This window comes from Ochotona princeps, chromosome 3, assembly GCF_030435755.1.
Source record: "Ochotona princeps isolate mOchPri1 chromosome 3, mOchPri1.hap1, whole genome shotgun sequence".
In the NCBI taxonomy this organism is placed as follows: Eukaryota; Metazoa; Chordata; class Mammalia; order Lagomorpha; family Ochotonidae; genus Ochotona; species Ochotona princeps.
The window spans coordinates 69,572,345-69,592,691 of record NC_080834.1 but is presented as its reverse complement, the minus strand read 5'-3'; the positions used below and the strand labels follow the sequence as shown (position 1 = coordinate 69,592,691).

At 40.3% G+C, this 20,347-nt stretch overlaps 2 pseudogenes; both read right to left on the bottom strand.

Moving 5' to 3' along the window:
* Nucleotides 1–9,006: 9,006 nt before the first annotated feature.
* LOC131479859 (formin-binding protein 4-like) lies at nt 9,007–18,466 on the bottom strand (annotated as a pseudogene).
* On the bottom strand, nt 10,352–10,452 carry LOC118758951 (U6 spliceosomal RNA; annotated as a pseudogene).
* Nucleotides 18,467–20,347: the final 1,881 nt, after the last annotated feature.

Sequence of the window (20,347 nt, the reverse complement as noted above, 5' to 3'; positions counted from 1 at the left end):
TCTGTTAATATACCCTCTGTAAACCTGACTTGGAAATTGTTGATGTTACTACATTGTCTATTATGTTTCCTGAAAACACAAATTATAGCACTTCTTTTTCTCTCACAACTGCAGAATAACCTCAGACCCAATACCCAGTCAGTTATCTTTATATTTCAACTGGAAGCTAACCAAAAATATTGGGAAGAACTGGCAGATTGCACCTGTGAAATCATCAACCTGCACTTCAATTTAGCCCTCAGTTCCTTCTCTCTAGGCTTTACCAATCATTTGGCCCTTAATGGTTCTCTTTTACTGTTTATCACTCTATCCACATCAATTTTCATTGCTCTCTACAGCTTCTTTATCACGTTTTGTTGTCAAGAACATAACTACTTTTGGATCAGATGTTTGCCATAAATTCCTGAAATAAACATCTAGCACATAAAGAATAGTAATGAATAGGCTAGTTTTAAATGTCACTGGTAGATAGTTCATCTCAGTAGGTGTGATTGTTAATACTTTTGCATCTCTAGTTCAGAACTGAAATTATTCTAGAGCCCCAGGCATAATTATTTTTCTCCAAATGACTTGGAAGCAGGTATTACAGCAATCACCTATGCATTAAGTTTGACCAAAACGCTGACATAAAGCAGAATCACAAAAATCTATTTACATACACTTCTTAGTGCTGGCAGTTTTGATTTCTTAGGAAATATCATCTTATTCAGATGGAATAAAATTTGATAGCATTGGCAATTACCCACTTCTGCTTTGGCTTAATGTCCACATGTGAAGAAACAAACAAACAAGAATTCTGTGATTCCAAATGTTGAAAAAAATGGCAGTGGCACTGAAACTTCATATACCATTTTTCAGCTGACAGCACAATTTAGAGTTATACACCCTCATAATGAAGGCTTCCAATAGAAGTGCTGACAGGTACTTATAGGGAGGTACTTGCCTGTAGAATAATAGCAATATATTATATTTAAATGGATCCTTTTATAAAGCACTTTAAAAACTGTCAACTTGTATCTCTTCTCCCTAAACACACATTTCCCAAGAAATTCAATAGTGAAGATACATATTATTCAGTTAGTTAGTTATTATGTATTTATTACATTTATGAGATTCACCCATCATTTATTAGCTTCTGGCACCTTTGCAAGTTTCAGAGCCAAAAAAAGTAAGAAAACAGTTTGTGTCATTGTCATAGGTAAGCAATTGTAGAAAACTTTGAATAATGTGTCAAACTTTATTATCTTAAAAGTTCAACGTACCTTAAAAACACACACACGTAACAGAAGAAATCACTTAAAATGATGTAACACAGAATTACTCTACAGGTTAAAAGAAATGGAAATGCAATAAAATAAAGTAAGACTTTTGACAGCCTCTTTCTTTGTAGTTACATATTGTGAAGCATTATTGCATGTTAGAAAATGGTATAAATGAGATGTAATGGAGAATTATACATAAACAATCTGTACAATTTTCTCAACCAATTTTGCTCTACATTATTATTATGTATTTTAGTATTGTGTGCAGGTATGAAATGTCAATCTTCACAGATTGAATGTTGGTTTAAATTTCTATGGGGACTGATAGCTAGGAAGAGCCATCCAGCTCCAAGACTTCATAACCCAATATGATTCAGAGTAGAACATCTAAGAATAGTGCTTTCTCCGTATTAAATGCTTTGACAGAAATCAATCGCATGGCTATTTTACACAGCTTAAAATGATGCTTAAAGGAATAACCATCCCCCACCACTCACTATACCCCCAAGCCCCACCACACTCCCACCCCTGGAGGTGCCCCAACAGACAGCTCAGCTCGGTGGCTATATCACCACCTTGCATGCATCAGGATCCCATGTGGGTACCAGTTCCTGTTCTGGCTGCCCTACTTCCCTTCCAGCTCTCTGTTTGTGGTCTAGGAAAGCAGCAGAGGACAACTCAAAGCCTCGGGACCTGCACCCATGTGGGACACCCAGCAGGTCCTGGCTCCTGGCTTCAGATTGGCCATTGCAACCACTTCAGGGTTAAATCTGCAAATGAAAGATCTTTCTGTATCTCATTCTTTCTCTGCCTTTCCAATAATGTGTGTGTGTGTGTGTGTGTGTGTGTGTGTGTGATTCATATCTAGAGAGAGAGAAAAGAGGGAAAAAAAAGACATACCCCACTCTTTAGACCCTAAAATCCTATCTTTCACCTTTGGCTCACTGCATCTCCAGGTCTAGTTGAAAAGATTTCAGACCTCAGTTTCCACTTTGGTGTTGTCTTGATTTTCACATTAAAAATCACTAGGTTCAGCATATTAAAGGATTGGAATATCAATGCTCTTGGCAAGTTGACATATGTTGAGTTTTTTTGTATGTTACATATTATATTTTGTTTTCCCTATCCTGGAACTTCACCTCAATATAGCAAATGTTTTTGAGTTAGTTATGAAGCGAATTAGTCAGCATCTTAATGTTTTAATAATAAAGAATTTTCTTCTAATTGCTACATGTGTTTGATATTGTTTTAAGATATTGTAATGAAAGATGGTTTGTTAATACAAATTTACTCTTGCATTCCTCTATCTTTACTAGTACAGCTAGTTCACATTATGATTGATGGTTACTCAAGGCACAGGAGTGGAGGAGCTGGGTTAACTCTAGACCCAGGAGATGGCTCAGGCTTCAGCCCAGAGCAGGGAGGGACCACAGCAGCCAGTTATGTCACCAGCCTGGCAAGATTCCAGCAGACCAATGACACACTTGAACGGACATTCCTTACCTAACTAGGGCACAGACAGGCCCTTTGCCAGTCCTGGTGTCCAGAGAGGTCTAACACTCCCCAACACATATCTCAGCCCGCCCTTTTCACTTCCTCCTTCTTCCCTCTACACTACTCAAAAGGGTCGCAGGAGCAGATTTTCCTATAAAGCTTCTATTACACCTTTGGACAACTTGCTGATATTATTCCACCAGCGGGTGGTCAGCGGTGATCTCAATATTCCACCTTTAGTTTTCCATGGATATCCTGGAATCAGATGTCAATAATTCTGACTGCCTACTGCTTAAATCAACCAGTCAGTACAAGTTAAACTTAGTGTGACAACACTTTCTTTACTCCTGACTACTCACTGATTAAAATCCACATGCAACTACCTAGGGGTCGGGAGACAAAGCAATAATTATTAATTTGCTAAACCTTGAAAACTACCTATCAATTCCCTTGTTCTATTTCTTCAGCTCAGTGCAAAAGGATTACTCCAGTATAAGCTTATGAAGTAGATATGCAACTAAAATGCAGAACATTTGTGAAATAATTATTAGTCAATTGATTTTCAAGTGTAGAAAGACAGATAAGTGAGCTAGTTATAGGATATAAAATGAAATAACCTTCAGAAAATTTAAGGATTCTCAGTTTTCTCCCACACATTAATGTTTCTAAATAGGGCCCCAAAGACTTATTTCATTTTAATTATCTAATAATGTTTGTTTCTGAGTAAGATATTTTTGTGACTTCCAATTTTTTTGAGTGATATACCAAAGGGCATATGCTATTTGCACTGATCTCTAAAATTTAGTACCTTTAGTATATTCTGTGAATAGTGGCTGTAAGCATTTTTAAAAACTGAAAAATATACCAATGACAAGTAAGTAGGTACACCGCTAAGCACGTTTTCCCTACCCAGACTTAAAATTGGCTTCTGATTAACTCAAAAATTTTTAATTTATGCTAACAAATTTTTAATTGCTGCACATGAACTTCATGACTCTTTATCTCACATACAAGGTGCTTTTGACCTTCCTTTCTGCAGGAAAAAAAGCCTGTGAAGCTTCCTTTTTTATTATTATTGTTTTGTGAAGCCTGTAAGCATGATTAAGTGTGATAACATTAGAGGAAAGATTTGCAAATTTTCTTTCTTCGCCTTTTCTCCTAACACACTCATTTTATCAGTGTTAATTTTCCAGTCATCTTTTCAACAAAGGTCTGAAGAAAGATGACAATACTAAAGTAGAAGATGCTGCATTAAAGAACAAATAATTGGGGCCAGGCACAGTGGTCTAACAGCTAAAGCCCTTGCCATGAATGCACTTGGATCCCATCTGGGCACTGGTTCTAATCCCAGCAGCCCCACTTCCTACGCAGCTCCCTGCTTGTCTCCTGGGAAAGCAGTTGAGGATGGCTCAAAGCCTTAGGTCCCTGCACCTGCATGGAAGACCCGGAAGAGCTCCTGGCTCCTGGCTTTGGATCAGCACAGCTCTTGCCGTTGCGGCCGCTTGGGGGGTGAATCATTGGACTGAAGATCTTCCTCCTGTCTTTCTTCCTCTTTATATCTCTTTATATAGACATATATAAGTATATATATTTTTATATATGACTACAATAAAATAAATCTCAATATTTATAAATTATATACATTAATGTATATAAAATAAATAAATCTTAATATTTATATATTAATATATTAATATATACCTGACTTTGTAATAAAAATAAATCTTAAAAAAATAACAGGCAAACAAAAAAGTAAACTGAAAATTTTAGCACTATTTTCTTCAATTGCAGATGTTACTTTATAATCACAATAATTATTAGAGAAATGTTTGCATTTTAGTTGTGAGAAATGAATAATAACTAAAACCAAAAAAAATAGGTTAAGAAGAGGAATATCCAGGTTGGTAAATGAAGATGACAGGTTGACTAGAGATTTTATCCCTTAGGAGATTTTGTTTGGCATAACAGGTGGCCAAGAAGAAACGTATCCCATTATCTCACAAGCACAGGAAGTATTGCATTGCAGCCCCCCTAGCATGCTCTAGGCAGGCCTCCTGCTAGTGCCATGTTATCTTTGCAGGCATTACTGCCAAAGATGCTATTATTCTAGTGTACAACAGTTGATCATTGCTTGCATTTCAGACTGCAGACAAAATGGATTTTTTGGTTATTATTATTTTCAGGGAGTAAGGGCTTCTAACTGCTGTCACATTCACCTATTCTTGGACAATGTTTTACCTTGCAAGGTCATTAATTCTTTCTGAATGTTCACTTGTAGTGTTGTTGATTTTTTATTACCCAGTGTCTAGTGTTTAAGCTCAGAGCTTGCTTCCTTTACTTCCTTTAGGGACTAACAGTTCCAGAGGGATATAGGTCTGTATTGCTTGTGTTTCTGAATCTGGATTCTAAACAAAATACTTACCCTAAATATTCATGGATTAAATAAATTTGACAGTTTACATCAGGACAGTTGTGTGAAGAGCAGGGATTTCTGAATCTCATGTGGGTATGCTTCCTCTTTCCTTTATATATGCATATTGCCACATTTTTAAATTTGTTCATGTGTTGCTGAATCCTTTCCCTGACAGATCTCATGTAGTCATCAGCGGCACCTGAGCAAGATCACAGCTTCATGTATCATACCGTGTTTTACTATTCAAGCATCTTTACTTATTTGTCTTCCCTACAAATCTTTGCCATCAAGGTAGGGAGAGCATGTATCCGTCTTGTTCATATTCTTTTGCCTGTGCTTACTGGAGGACTTGACATAGGTGGTGACATTCATGTGATTTTTGTTCATATAATTGCATCTGTTATGTAGATTTGTGGTGGAACAACAGAGTAAATGAAAAATAAGTTTCCCAAAATGTACTCCCCTGCAGAAGTTCAAAGAGTAAGTGAAAATTGGCATCCTTGGATCTGACACTCCACATGTGGATTTAAAATGTTTCCTTCATTTGATGGAAATACAGCTGCAAAGCTAACGGAAAGAACTTGAAGAATATTTTATTAGTTATGATGTTCAGTTAGAACAAGCCTCCACGGAAACCAAAGCAAATAAATTATAGATACAGCTAATAAGTCAGGAAATTGCTAGCAGTTAAAAAAAAAAAACTGGGAGTATACCTTAAGTCTCCACATTACTCCTAACAATTTTAAGTAATTGCTTTATAAATGAATAGTCACCTATAACAAGTTATTACATGGTGTTTCCCATTCCTTTCTGGAATTAAAAGCTTTGAATTTTCCCTTGCCTTTTTTTGCTCTTCTATACATAGGTAACACACATACACATATACATAAACCTTCATGAAACTCAAAAAGCCATACATCTTTTATAAACCAATTTATGTGAAATTTAAGGATGGCAGTAAATTTGTGGCGTAAAAAACAAAACCTGCTTGTCTCTGACAGGATAAGTAGGTAATAGGTAAGTGGAACAGAAAGGAAATTGGCATGAGAGAAAACATGGTAACATTGTAGGATGCTGTAAACCTCTATATTTCAGCAAGAGTATTGTTTTCCTATTTTATGGATAAACTAGTGGTGATTGCACAAGAAAAAAAAAAAGGAATTCTGAAGACTATTACACAAGAAGCTTAATACATTACCTGCTTTAGCATACATGTTAAGTCACTGCTTAAGATGTCCACATCACGGTGTTTCAGGTTCAAGACCCAGCTACTCTGTTTCAGGTTCAAGTACTTGGTTAATACGGATTGAGACAGCAGGTGATAGAAGGACCTTGCTCCCCATGTAGGAGACCTGGATCGAATTCCTGGATTCTGGCTTGAGCCTGGTCCTACTCTAGGTCTGCAGGCATTTGGGGAATAAAACAGTGGGTAGAAATTCTCTCTGTGTTTGTATTTGTGTTCTATATCATTTAAATAATTTAAAAAATCAACTGACTATCACCACAAAGTATAAGGAGTCAGTTGGACTAAAGGACACTTAGGGTCAATGTCCCTAGTGAAATTTTGCTTTGAAAATTGAAAATCTTGCTTTCCCCTCTTTTGCTTCTTTGGAAAAGCTTCCTGGTAGTTAGGTAAAGCCCCAATTGGAGTGTGAATATCTCACTCTTAATATCAATTTTATCAACAAATAGAAAAAAGGAAGTTTCTTTGAGGAAATGTGAAGTGTCTCTCCTAAAGCTAACTTGGACCAAATCAAATCATCAAACCATATGACTTTGAATTTACCATGAGGAAGCAAAAAGAAATCTCAGTACTTGAAAGTTCAGCTTATCTTGAAAGTAGGACGCAGTGGTCTATCACACCCTCTGATGACTTCTTCTGCACAAGCTAGACAGAGTTAGAATTCTAGCCTGTGGCCTGATGCAATAATCTAATGGCTAAATTGTCTACTTGTTTGTGCCAGGATCCCATGTGGGCACCAGTTTGAGTTCTGGCTGCCCCATTTCCCTTCCAGCTCCCTGTGTGTGGCCCAGGAAAACAGTAGAGAATGGCCCAGCTCCTTGGGACCTCGCACCCCTGTGGGAGAGCTGGAAGAAGTTCCCGGATCTGGTTTCACATCTGCTCAGCTCTAGCCACTTAGGGAGTGAATTGGCAGATAGAAGATCTTTCGCTCTGCCTCTCCGTCTGTCTGTATATCTGCCTTTCCAATCAAAATAAATAAATCTTTAAAAAATAATTCCAGCCTGTGAGTGTTGGAAGCAATTACATGATTTTTCGAGTCCTTCTTGAAAATCTACCTTCTGACACTGTGGGAAAAGGTTTACATGTTTAATAAATTTTGCTTTGCTCACTGAAATTATCTACGTGAAAATTCTTCTTTCATGAGACAAGAGCCAAACTTGTTTTCACCATTTGTAATGAATTTCCACCACAAAGAAATCAAATTCAACATACCTCATGAATGTAATGTGATATGGAAACCAAAAGGAGCAAAATTGATGGAATTGCACAAAGGTAGTCTGTGATATTTGCGGTTTCCGATTCGTGGTTCCCAGACCCAGAATAGTAACATCAATTTCTCTAAGGAACTTCATAAAAATACAAATCCTTGGACCCCTACCACAGATCAGTGAATCAGAAATTCTGAGGGTGATGTCCGGTTATCTTCAGCTGAACAAACTATGTTGATAATCCTGATGTTTAAGAACATTTCACTTAAGATAAGAAGTAAGTAAAAGAGTATCTTTTCTTGTTTTATAAAAACCACTTTATTAGTGCATATGTACACAAATTTACATGGTCATAAAGTGGAGAAATATAAATAGCCTTAAAACACAAGTTACCTTTTCTTCAGTTTTTTAAAGATTTATTTTATAATTATTGGAAAGTCAGATATACAGAGAAGAGGAGAGACAGAGAGGAAGATCTTCTGTCCACTGATTTACTCCCAAAGAGGCCACAAAGGCCAGAGCTGAGCCGACCTGAAGCCAGGAACCTCTTCCGGGTCTCCCACATAGGTACAGGGTCCCAAGACTTTGGGCCTTGTTCGACTGCCTTAGGCAACAAGCAGGGAGCTGAACTGAAGTGGAGCCTCCAGGATATGAACCAGAGCCTGTATGGGATCTTGGCATGTGCAAGGCAAGGACTTGAGTGACTAGGCTACTGCGCTGGACCCGTTTTCCTCAGTTTAAAATGAATTTTACCTGATTGTGATACAACAAAAGGTACAGAACATAAACTGCTTTTTAAATACTGGAATTGTGTGGAGAACACATGCATACACACATGAATTTTGGAACAAAGTTAGGTAATGGAGACACATCACTCCCCAGAGTGGCCCTTCATACAGCTACTCCACATACTTTAGGGATAAATGCTCAAATATCAGTAATGGGGACATGGGTTGCTATTTCTGCCTAAGTTAACCTTTACATACAACACTGAGTGTGTGTGAGATGTGCACAGTGCCAGGTCCACCAAGACCAGCACTTCAGGAGTGGCAGATAGAGGGAGATGTCAGTAAGCGGCTCTGACAGTCCTACTCCTGCATGATTCACATAGAGCTGCCTGAATTGTACCTGCTCTGAGGCAGAAGTTAGCGAGTTTTCAGGCAGGAGAATTCTGTGCTTTCTGTTGTGACCCCTCACGCTGTCATACTCATCACGGTTTTCAGCGATGAGCTTAATACACCCAACAGGCAATGTTTTCCAGCCAGGCCCAAACAATTCAATAACCTCTCCCTTCAGGAGAGCAGAAAAATCACATTTCACAAATGTGAAAGAATTGTGAGCATATGCTCAGGAAGTGCATATGCTTGCCACTGAAACATTTGTCATTTATCTGACAAGGACAACACTGGTTTTAAGACTCCAAACTGAATATACAAGGACAAAATTCCTAAAAGAATTCAACGATGTATTTGGAGATATTTTCCTTCTCTTTATCCTTGCGCAGAAAGGGCTTCAACATTAGCATTCTTTTCTGTTAAGTCACCAACCGGCTGCTGCTTCCACCCTTCCATTCACTTCTGTGCTGTTGATTCCCTGTCCTCTTCATTGGAACTTGAGTTCTCTGCATCTAACTCACGCTGGATACTCTGCCACTTTCTGACCAAGGATGGCATTTCGGTTTTACTTTTCTTTGCCTTCTCTTTCTTTCCTTTTTTCATTTTTTCAGGTGGTGGCAAATGGAGGAGGGGGAGGAGGCAGGACAGAACAGCGGGTCTAACTCATAGTTGCAGGTGTTGCTGCCAGTCCCAGGTAACTGGACTGTGGGCTCGTTGCTCTGGTCTGATGACACATTCCTGTTGCTGGATGGCTAATTGGTATTGCCTGGTGCCCAGCCCCTGTGGCCTGGTGACCTGAAGCTATAGCTAGCTGGCTGAAGAGGACTGGAGAACTGCCAACGGTCACTTATCTCTGAACCACTGCACTGCTCATTTCCGTAGCTTTTCTCTTTATCGCTTTAATGTTAGGAGAACTATAAAAGGCGGAATCAGCTGAACTCTGGCTAGTGACAACTGTAGTTTGTGGTGTTGGTTTCCAAAGTGTATCCTGCTTTATTCTGGGGCTGGAGGTTCCCCACTGCCCTGGTACTCCATTTCCACCTCCTGGAACTCCCCCTCTACAGGAGGTAGCAGCTGGGGCAGGGACTCAGGCACAGGCAGGGGTGGAGGCATTTCCAAAGTTAATGAGGCTGAAGCTCAGGAACATCTTACTTAAGGAGGGGAACCTGTAGAATTCTCAATGGATTCTGTAGAATTTGAATCAGTACCAGTTTTGTCTTTCCAGGTCTGCCTAAGAAGACTCCAATTTCTTGGGCGTGGATTTCTTTCTTCTGCCCTACCATCTGGGAACTCCCACTGAGATTCATCCTGTGCGTTCACATAGAAATATACTGTATGATCGCTACCGAAGAGGGTAGTAATCTTGTTCTTCACCCACATCTTCAGCCACGAAGTTTTTCTTGACTTCACTGGGGTTAATCAGGAGAAGCTGTTTCCAGAGGCCCTGTCCCAGTGGCAGGACCAGCCTTTAGGAGTGGTGTTCATTTCATACTATTTTAGCTGCTCTGCTGCATCCTGGAGCTTTTGTTTAAGGTAGATTCCATGAAGAGTCCCTTCTCGCCAGTCTGCAATTCGAGTCTCAGTCTGTACAAGTAGAACATGAAAGTTGGTGATGGAAAAATATGGGGCACTTCACAAATTTACGTCCCATCCTTGTGCAGAGCCACGCTAATCTTCTCTGAATCATTCTATTTTAGCATATGTGCTGCCAAAGCAAGCATAAAAGCAGATATCTTACAAAAAGCTAGCTAGCAGGCATGAAGTGATCTATTTGTGTAGATCCTGAAGATTCTGCTAAAGTCAGAACTTAGTCAAATGGAAACATACTAGTGACCTTAATATTAGAAACATTGTAGGGGTAGAAAACTGGGATGTATTTTCTCACTCATCATAGGGTCATGCCAACAATCATGGCAAAACACAGGTTGACAAGAAAAATGGATAACATTTATTTCATTAAAACCTAAAAGTGGTTATATGCATGGAATATATGCATTCATACACAGAACAGAAAAGAGTATCAATTTCATATTACACTCCACTTTTATCTTAATTACTATAATATACAACAATTGGGCCCGGCGGCATGGCCTAGCGGCTAAAGTCCTCGCCTTGAAAGCCCCGGGATCCCATATGGGCGCCGGTTCTAATCCCGGCAGCTCCACTTCCCATCCAGCTCCCTGCTTCTGGCCTGGGAAAGCAGTTGAGGACGGCCCAAAGCTTTGGGACCCTGCACCTGCGTGGGAGACCTGGAAGAGGTTCCTGGTTCCCGGCATCAGATTGGCGCGTACCGGCCCGTTGCGGCTCACTTGGGGAGTGAAACATTGGATGGGAGATCTTCCTCTCTGTCTCTCCTCCTCTCTGTATATCCGGCTTTCCAATAATAATAAAAAAAAAATATTTAAAAAAAATACATACAACAATTAAAAATATAAGTTTGGGGCCTGGCACAATAGCATAGTGGTTAAAGTCCTCACCTTGCATGTGCCATTATCCCTTATGGGCACTGGTTCTAATCCTGGCAGCCCCACTTCCCATCCAGCTCCCTGCTCGTGGCCTGGGAGGGCAGTCGAGCATGGCCCAAAGTCTTGGGACCCCCTACCTGCATGAGAGACCCAAAAGAGCTCCTAGCTCCTGGCTTTGGATTGGCTCAGCAACAGCTATTGCGGCCACTTGGGGAGTGAATCATCTGATGGAAGATCATCCTCTCTGTCTCTCCTCCTCTCTGTATATCCGGCTTTCCAATAAATAAATAAATAAATCTTTGAAATATATATATATATATATAAAAGTTTGGCAAAGGAGTAATCAAACTCACAGCAAGAAAACAGAGTCGATACACCAATCCCACCTTCATGGGTGTTACACATATGGAGTTAATGATCATACACATCATTAGAATGTGTAACACATGATTTAATAGAAATGATTTAATAACGTGCAAATATGTTTTTCTTTATAGCAGCGACATGGAATTAAAAGCTTATATTTTTTTTTTAAATATTCATTTATTCATTAATTACACTGCATTACATGACACAATTTCATAGGTACTGGGATTTCCCCCCCCTTCACCCCAAACCCTTCCCCCATCATGAATTCCTTCACCTTGATGCATAACCACAGCTCAAGTTCCGTTGAGATTCCCTAATTAAAAGTTTACACCATACAGAGTCCAGCATCCCACTTGTCCAGTTCAAGTTCAACCGCCTCTTAGGGAGGCCCTCTCAGGTTTGTAGGCAGAGCCAGCAGAGCGTCACCTCGATCAATTAGAAGCTCCAACATATCATCAGCAACAGTCCAGGTACGATGAGGCTGGTGCAGAGTCCACTGATTGACATAGTCCGTCTTAGGGTTTCCCCTTGTCCAGTTTTCCGCTGCAAGCATAAAGCTGAGGTGGTTGATTCATCTACTCTATTTTCCATCTTTTTTTTTTTTTTTTTTTTTTTTTTTTTAAAGATTTGCTTATTTTTATTTGAAAGGGAGATTCACAGAGAGAAAGAGATACAGAAAATTCGTTCTTTCATCCTGTGGTTCACTACCAAAGTTGCCACAACAGCTGGAGCCAGGAGCTTCTTCTGTGTCTCCCATGCAGGTGCAGGGTCCCAAGGCCTTGGCCTACCCTCTACTGCTTTCCCAGGTAACAAGCAGGGAGCTGGATGGTAAATGGAACAGCTGGGACATGAACTGACTCACATATGGGATCCCAGCACATGCAAGGCAAGAATTTAGCCAATGAGGCATCAGGCCAGGCCCAACATTTTCTGCTGTATCCACAGATTTCAGCTTACTTACTATAAAGAACTCCATAAAGCTAACGTTCTTGTGCATGTGGCAAGCATCATTCAGTTTAAACATTCTTCTGAATATTCCATCTTCGCTTTATGTGGAATTTTGTTGGTGCCTCCTTTCTTGTTCAAACTGTATTGATATCATCCGAGAAATAGTTGATGTCTTTCAACTGAAACATTCCTGGTGTGAGCAGTTTACTCCACTGCCTCGTAAAAACCTAAAATTGCTTTCTAATGGGCTACTATGTGCAAGTGCCTCAGCTTGACCATACCTGAGTTCTGCCAAAGACTTTAATCTAATTGTGCTCAGTTATGAATTACATGCGTCATGTGAGACCAGCTGCATTACTACCCTCTGGAAATTTAATAGGTGTGTGTTTTGATGGCCTTTTTAAACAGTCAGGTGTTTTTTTTTTTTTTTTTTTTTTTTTTATTAATTATTATGCATTATGTGACAGTTTCATATGCTCTGGGAATCCCCCCACCCCTCCCTACACCCCTCCCCCCTGGTGGATTCCTCCACCTTGATGCAGTATTACAGTTCAAATTCCATCAAGATTCTTTCCTTGCAAACATATACCCAGCATAGAGTCCAGCTACTCATTGTCCAGATGGGTTGAACAGTTTGTTGGGGAGACCATTTCTGGTCCAAAGTCAGAGCTGGTAGAATATCATCCCAGTCAATTAAGAGTCTCAATATAACATTAACAGCAATTTGTAACATTATGGAATTGACAAGGTTTTGCGTAACCAGTATGTTAAAAAAAACAAAACAAAACAATACAAAACAAAAAAGAAGCAAGTTCTTAACCACAACCTATGATTAGCTCATTGACATTTCAATTTTAGTTCATATACAGGACCAGCTGCTATATACCTTAAAATGGCTATAAGGTACCATTCAGCTGTCTCGTGTCTGTTTCATTTTAGTATTTAGCCATTTGTTGTGTTGAAGTCTAATTTTACTGATCTTGGCAGATTTTAGGATAATCTAGACTGGCTTGTAACTCTAACAAGACATTTGTCAGCAGTTAAGGTGCAGAACATTTTTTTTTTTTTGGGGGGGGGGTGTGCAGGAAAGTCCCCAACACCATGGTAAGGAGTGACTAATCTTTGTGTCCTACCCAGCGAGGCATTAGCCAATCCATGCCAGCTCTTTCCTGTCGGATTTCAAGCTCTACTTTTTGTTGTTTGTCTATTTATTTTAGGTTTTTTTTTTAGTTTGTATGATTGTTTGTTTGCTGTGAGGGGTTTTCGGAGCGATCCTGATGGTCATTGCAAGGGAGGGTGGGGGTCCAGAGGCGGAGCCAGGCTCGGTCCAGAGAAAGCTCTCCTCCCTGGTCCCGAGGGACGTTTATTGTTCTTCTGTTTCTGCGGACCGCTCAGGGCTTCTGGTTGTCATTCCAATGACGTTGGTTTCTGCGCGGTAGTGTTTGGACTTCTTCCATCCCCTGCGGGAGCTCCGGTTAGGGGTGGGTGACCTCAGAGTACTCGGCCTCCGAGGGCAACCAATTCCCTGTGGCCTCCTTGGCAGTTGGGATATAGTCCTTGTTGCTCGTATTAGTAGTTTGTGGTGAAGGTCTGGGAGTCTTCATGGTTGGGATCCAGGCTTTCTCCTTGCCATCTGCTCTACCCTGGAGTGCCCCCCTGCTCCACGCACATGACCTCCTGTTAAGAGGTTGTCAGGATCGCACCCGATTCCCCCCTCATGCATTGGTATAGTAGTTTTACTATTGTTTAGTGCTGCTTTGAGTCTGTTGTCTATGAATTACCAGATTTGATCATGATAGGCTATATTATACTTTTTCCTCACTCTTTTTATGGTCCTGAAAGGCTTCCCTGCACTCCCCCCCATTACGGATTAACATAACGTATTGAGGGTATAGTAGGTTTTACAGTTTTTCGATGTAGATCTTAAGTATTCTGACATTAATTGTTGGTTTATAGATTATATCACATTATCTTATTGTATTGGATACAGGTTGTTAGAGATTGCAATAATATTACAATATACAGGTACTATCAGGTTGTCATCTTTTCATCTCAGATTAAGGCAAACATGTGGTATTTAACCTTTTGGGATTGGTTCATTTCTCTTAGCATGATGGATTCCAGTCGGGCCCATTTGTCCACAAAGAACTGCATTTCGTTTTTTTTAATAGCTGAGTAGTATTCCATAGAGTAGATGAACCATAGCTTCCTTATCCAGTCTTCTATTGATGGGCATTTTGGCTGCTTCCAGGTTTTTGCGATTGTAGATTGTGCTGCTATGAACATTGACGTGCATGTTGGTTTCTTGAGTAGGAGATGTTTTGGATATATCCCTAGGAGTGCTATTGCTGGATCATATGGCATGTTGATTTTCAGTTGCTTGAGTATTCGCCAAACTGATTCCCATAGAGGCTGTACCAATCTGCAGTCCCACCAGCAGTGGAGAAGGGTTCCCTTTTCCCCACATCCTCGCCAACAAGTGTTGGTGGTATTACGTATGTGTGCCATCCTTACTGGAGTTAGGTGGTACCTCAAGGTTGTCTTCATTTGGATTTCCCTTATTGCCAGGGAGCTTGAGCATTTTTTCATATGCTTGTTTGCCATTTGGGTTTGTTCCTTTGTGAAATGTCTGCCCATTTCCTGTGCCCATTTCTTGAGTGGCTTGTTTGTTTTGACATTTTGGTTGTTTTGTAGTTCTTTGTATATTCTGGAAATTAGCCCTCTGTCACCTATGTCGTGCGCAAAGATCTTCTCCCATTCTGTGGGTTGCTTTTTTACTTTGTTGATTGTTTCTCTAGCTGTACAGAAGCTTCTTAGTTTGATGAGGTCCCAATTGTTTATTTTGGTCTCGATTTCTACTGCATTTGGAGTCTTTTTTAGGAAGTGAGGGCCTACTCCTAAGTGTTGCAGTGTGTTTCCAACATTTTCTTCCAAAAGTTTGAAGGTTTCTGGATGTAGGTTTAGGTCTTTTATCCATTTAGATTTGATCTTAGTGTATGGTGAGAGATGTGGGTCTATCAATAGACGCTGAAAAAGCTTTTGACAAAATCCAACACCACTTCCTGCTAAAAACCCTAACCAAAGTAGGCATAGATGGAAAAATCCACAACATAATCAAAGCAATATATGAAAAACCCAACGCCAGCATCATACTGAATGGAGAAAAACTGGAACCCTTCCCACTAAGAACTGGAACAAGACAGGGATGTCCACTTTCTCCACTGCTATTCAACATAGTCCTAGAGGTACTCGCTGAGGCCATAAGACAAGAAAAAGAAATCAAAGGAATCCAAATTGGAAATGAAGAAGTCAAACTTTCACTATACGCAGATGACATGATTCTTTACATAGAAGAGCCAAGAGGCTCAACACAGAGACGCCTAGAACTTATACGAGAGTTTGGGAGTGTGGCAGGGTACAAAATTAATGAACAGAAATCAACAGCCATAGTGTATGCAAACAACCCAAAGTTGGAAAAAGATCTAAGCAGCAAAATACCATTCAAAATAACAGAGAAAACTATGAAGTATCTGGGAATTAACCTAACCAAAAATGTAGGAGACCTATTTGAGGAAAACTACAAACCACTTAAAAAAGAAATTGAAGAAGACCTCAAAAGATGGAGTAACATCCCATGCTCCTGGATAGGTAAAATCAATATCATTAAAATGTCTATATTGCCAAAGGCGATATATACATTCAACGCAATTCCAATCAAACTGCCCAAAACATTCTTCATGGAACTGGAAACAATGATCCAAAAGTTCATCTGGAAGCACAAAAAACCACGAATAGCCAGAACCATCCTGAAGAACAGGAAGTTAGCAGGGGGAATCACAGTTCCAGACCTCTGGACATACTATAGGGCAGTGGTTATCAAAACAGCGTGGTACTGGCACAAAGATAGAGAGGAAGATCAATGGAGCAGAATAGAATCACCAGACAGTAATCCACATAGATACAGTCAATTAATCTTTGACAAAAAGACAGACAACAATCCAAGCAAATGGGAAGGTCTGTTCAATAAATGCTGTTGGGACAACTGGTTGATAGCCTGCAGAAACAAAAAGATAGACCCACATCTCTCACCATACACTAAGATCAAATCTAAATGGATATTTTCCATCTTTTTTTGATTAATGCTTTGATTCCTCCATTTTGTTCGGGGGAATCCCCCTAAAAAAAACTTTGAGGCATTCCCAGTCCAGGCTCCTACATGTACTACTAGTAAGCACAGTGCCCGCCACCATCCATCACTCCGATCAGCTGATGGTTTTAACCCCTGGGTTGGTTCTCTTCTGAGCCCCGACCTCTATTGGAACCAATGAGTATCGCATCTCTCCCCGGCTCTGCCCATCACACTCTTGTCCCTCACCTAAACCAGTGGGAGGAGTGCTGGTCGGGTGTTGCATTCCCTGCTAGCACAGGCCATTTCACCTTGGCATTTTGTGTTTTGTACTTTTTTTTTTTTTTTTTTTTTTTTTTTTTTTTTATCGCAACCAAACACGGCCAGGCCCCCACACAGTTTCAGCACTTGGGCTTGCCAGTGGATGACGTGAACCGACTCAGCCTGGTCTGCCCCAACCCGAGCCAAGTGTATTCCAGTGGGTCACATTCCAAAGCCTCTTCTGGGTTATTTACCTCCATGCTTCCTGCGTTTATTTGTAGAGTCAGTGTCCTGTCAGAGGATCTGTTCAGGTTCCTCCCTCCGACTCCTTCATGGTGTCGGGCTTCACGCATTCCAGCAGGTCCTTCGGCCAGCACCGCTCTTCAATCCATTCTGGTTCCTGCTGTTGAGAGTTTCAGCCCAGCCACGGCTCGTCCATACCCACGCATATCTCATATATGGCTCAGATGGGGTTGAGGCCTAGCCGAGCCCGTCCAACGTCTATCCTGGTCCTCCAGAGCACCAAACTGTGCTGTGGTCTAATCCGGCATGGTGCGTCAAAGCCGAATTGATATTTGTGCCAAGGGATTACAACTGTGACCCGACCAGAACTCAGCCTCCCTCCAGTTCCTGTGCCCCTTAGTGGTAGGCTCCACGCAGCCAAGGCCTCCACCACGCTCTCCAACCAGGCCTGTTGCCAGCCAGTGTTAACTATGCCAGAGGCTGCTCTGGTCAGCCCAGAGCGTCCTATAGACTGTCATGCCTCCTGCATAGACTCCACCGGCCCTTCTAAACCGTCCAATGGGGTCAGAGTGTCAGGGCATTGGTCCACGTATGCCTTACACATTCTAGCCCCGAGTATGGTTCTTGAATGCCAGTCAGTGTCATAGTAATGCCTTCTGTGACCCCTCTGCTGATCCCTCATCCTATCAGGTAATGGGGCATCCTGCTTATATTAGCTGCACATATCAGTACCAGGTAGACCAAGGCTTTTAACTATAAAATTCAAAACTTCACAATTGCTTAATTACTTCTTTGACTTTGGAAGAAAAATAAATAAGTTCTCCACTGGGAACACTAGAATAAAAGCTTAGCAAGGGAAGAGTATTTTGTGACATATATCTCTCCATCATCTATATAGGGAAAAAAAGGAATAGTTCTCTAAGAAGGTGCTTTTAATTTAGACTTTAAAACACTGTAAAGGAAAATAAATGTCATTTCTTCCCCTTTTCGGTTCAAGGCTGAGGCCCCTACATAACAAAAGACATAGTATCAAAGAAAAACACATAAATAAAGCATGTTTAAATAAATTTAAAAAAAATCTCCATTTGGGAGATTTCACAAACGGAGATTCAAAAATTATATGTATCTGTATATTTTTATATTTAGCTTAGAAAACTGACCAATTAGGAAGAAATATGATTGAAGGACAAACAAAGGAGTTTACTATAATGGTGACACACTGGGAGTACAGACAGAAAATTGGGGCTGGGAGGTACATACGAGGAAGGTTCCTGATTGGTCAGCAATGCAGTGATCTTCAGAGGATGTGTGATAGCCATGCGTGCTCCAGTCCATCTGAGGATTATATGACTCTACATTTTTACCAAGACTTCCCCCTAGATGAAGCCCCACATGCAACTGACCATTAGGTTCTTATCTATTGGAGAAGCAAAAGACTCCTCAGGATCACCCTCTTAAGTAAATGAATCCCTATTGCTGAAAGACGCCATGTACTAGGGAGACCAACAAGGACACCTGTGGCTAAGGGAATCTGCATGGTTCTTGGCCATGATTTACATTACATGGATTTGATGTTTCATTGCTAATAACTGGAAACAATACAAATGCACATCAAAAGGAAGATTAATATTTGTTTTGCAGCAATTTAACACAATTGAATACAGTAGCATGGACTCGCACAGAGTTATATATTCAGAAAATCGAAAGAAGAAAACCTTCCAAGTCCACAACAATATAATACAATTTTTATGAAGTCCAGAAACATTTTGAAGGCTCTTTTTCCCCAAAAATGCAAAGTATTTCTATAAAGTAGGATTAAACATCAAATATTTATTTTAACAAACCACAGATTTTTGCAAAGCTAATGAATACCACAAACATCATAAAATGTTTTTCAAAATAAAACTGTTAATTTACGCTGGTTAAACTTCATCGACTTCTCTCCCAGACTTTCAAACATGAGCCCACTCCCCTGGAGCCTCTAACATGTATGCAGAACAGCTTTCCCAGCATCGTCCACCATTTTATTTAAGCCTCTAGTCCCAAATCATACCTGCCTTCAGCTCACTCTGTTCTGCTTGGTTTTCAGTGTCATGGAGACTTGACCACACACAGATACCTGAAGAAAGTGTAGGGGAAAATGGGAGAGGGAATTAGATGGGAATAAAGAACGAAACTAGTCTAACATAGCCCCCAAGCATTAAATCGATGACTATATAACGTCTTATTTTAGCACTGAACAAAACAAAATATCACAACTAAATATGGCAATGTGACATAAAATGACTTTTGAGCTGCAGACAATTAGTAAGGAGTAAATATAAGCAGAAAAGAAACAAAAAAGAAAACTCTTCCTATCGTTCCATGCACAAATTTCCCCTCACTGGAGTCAGTTCTAAACTTTTGTCAGCTAAGAGACAGCGTCAGGGGAATCTGCAGGCAAAGCTTCCTATGACCTCTACAAAGCAACCCCCAGATGTTCTCCTTCGCCTACAAATTTACTGTTCTCTCCTTGAAGGTGCTACACAGCACAGAGTCCTAAACCATCATCTGAGAATCAATTAATAAGATTTCTTTCATGCATTTTTCCACTGCATACATTAATGAACATGTATTTCTGTTATTAATCTTTTGTTAAATAAATGCATCCCATCTGGAACACTTGATATCTGAGGAAAAAAATCACCTTTTATCCTGCAAAGCCCAACAAGCAATATCAATACATTCAGGACCTACTTATGAAAAAACTATAACTCCTAAGAAATGACATTAAAGGTTTGATGGGTTTGTACATGCAGCAGATTAGGTCTGCAATGCTGGTATCCCATGTGAGAACTGATTTGAGTCCCAAGTGCTCCACATCAGTTCCAGCTCCCTGTTCATGAACTTGGGAAGACAACAGAAGATGGTCCAAATATTTGGATCCCTGCCGCCAGCATAGAGATCCAAACGGAGTTCTAAGCTGCTGGCCTAAACATGGCTAAGATCCATCTGTTACAGCTCTTAGGAGAGTGGGCTAGCAGATGGAAGATTCTTTATGTCTATCATCTCTATTCTGCCTCCTCTACCTCCTTCTGTAACTTTGCTTCTCAAATAACTAGATCTTTAAAGAAAAAACAACTGTCATTAAAGATAAGCAGCATATAGCCCACACTGATCTTCATTCAGAGCTATACTCTATATAAGTAACATTAACACAG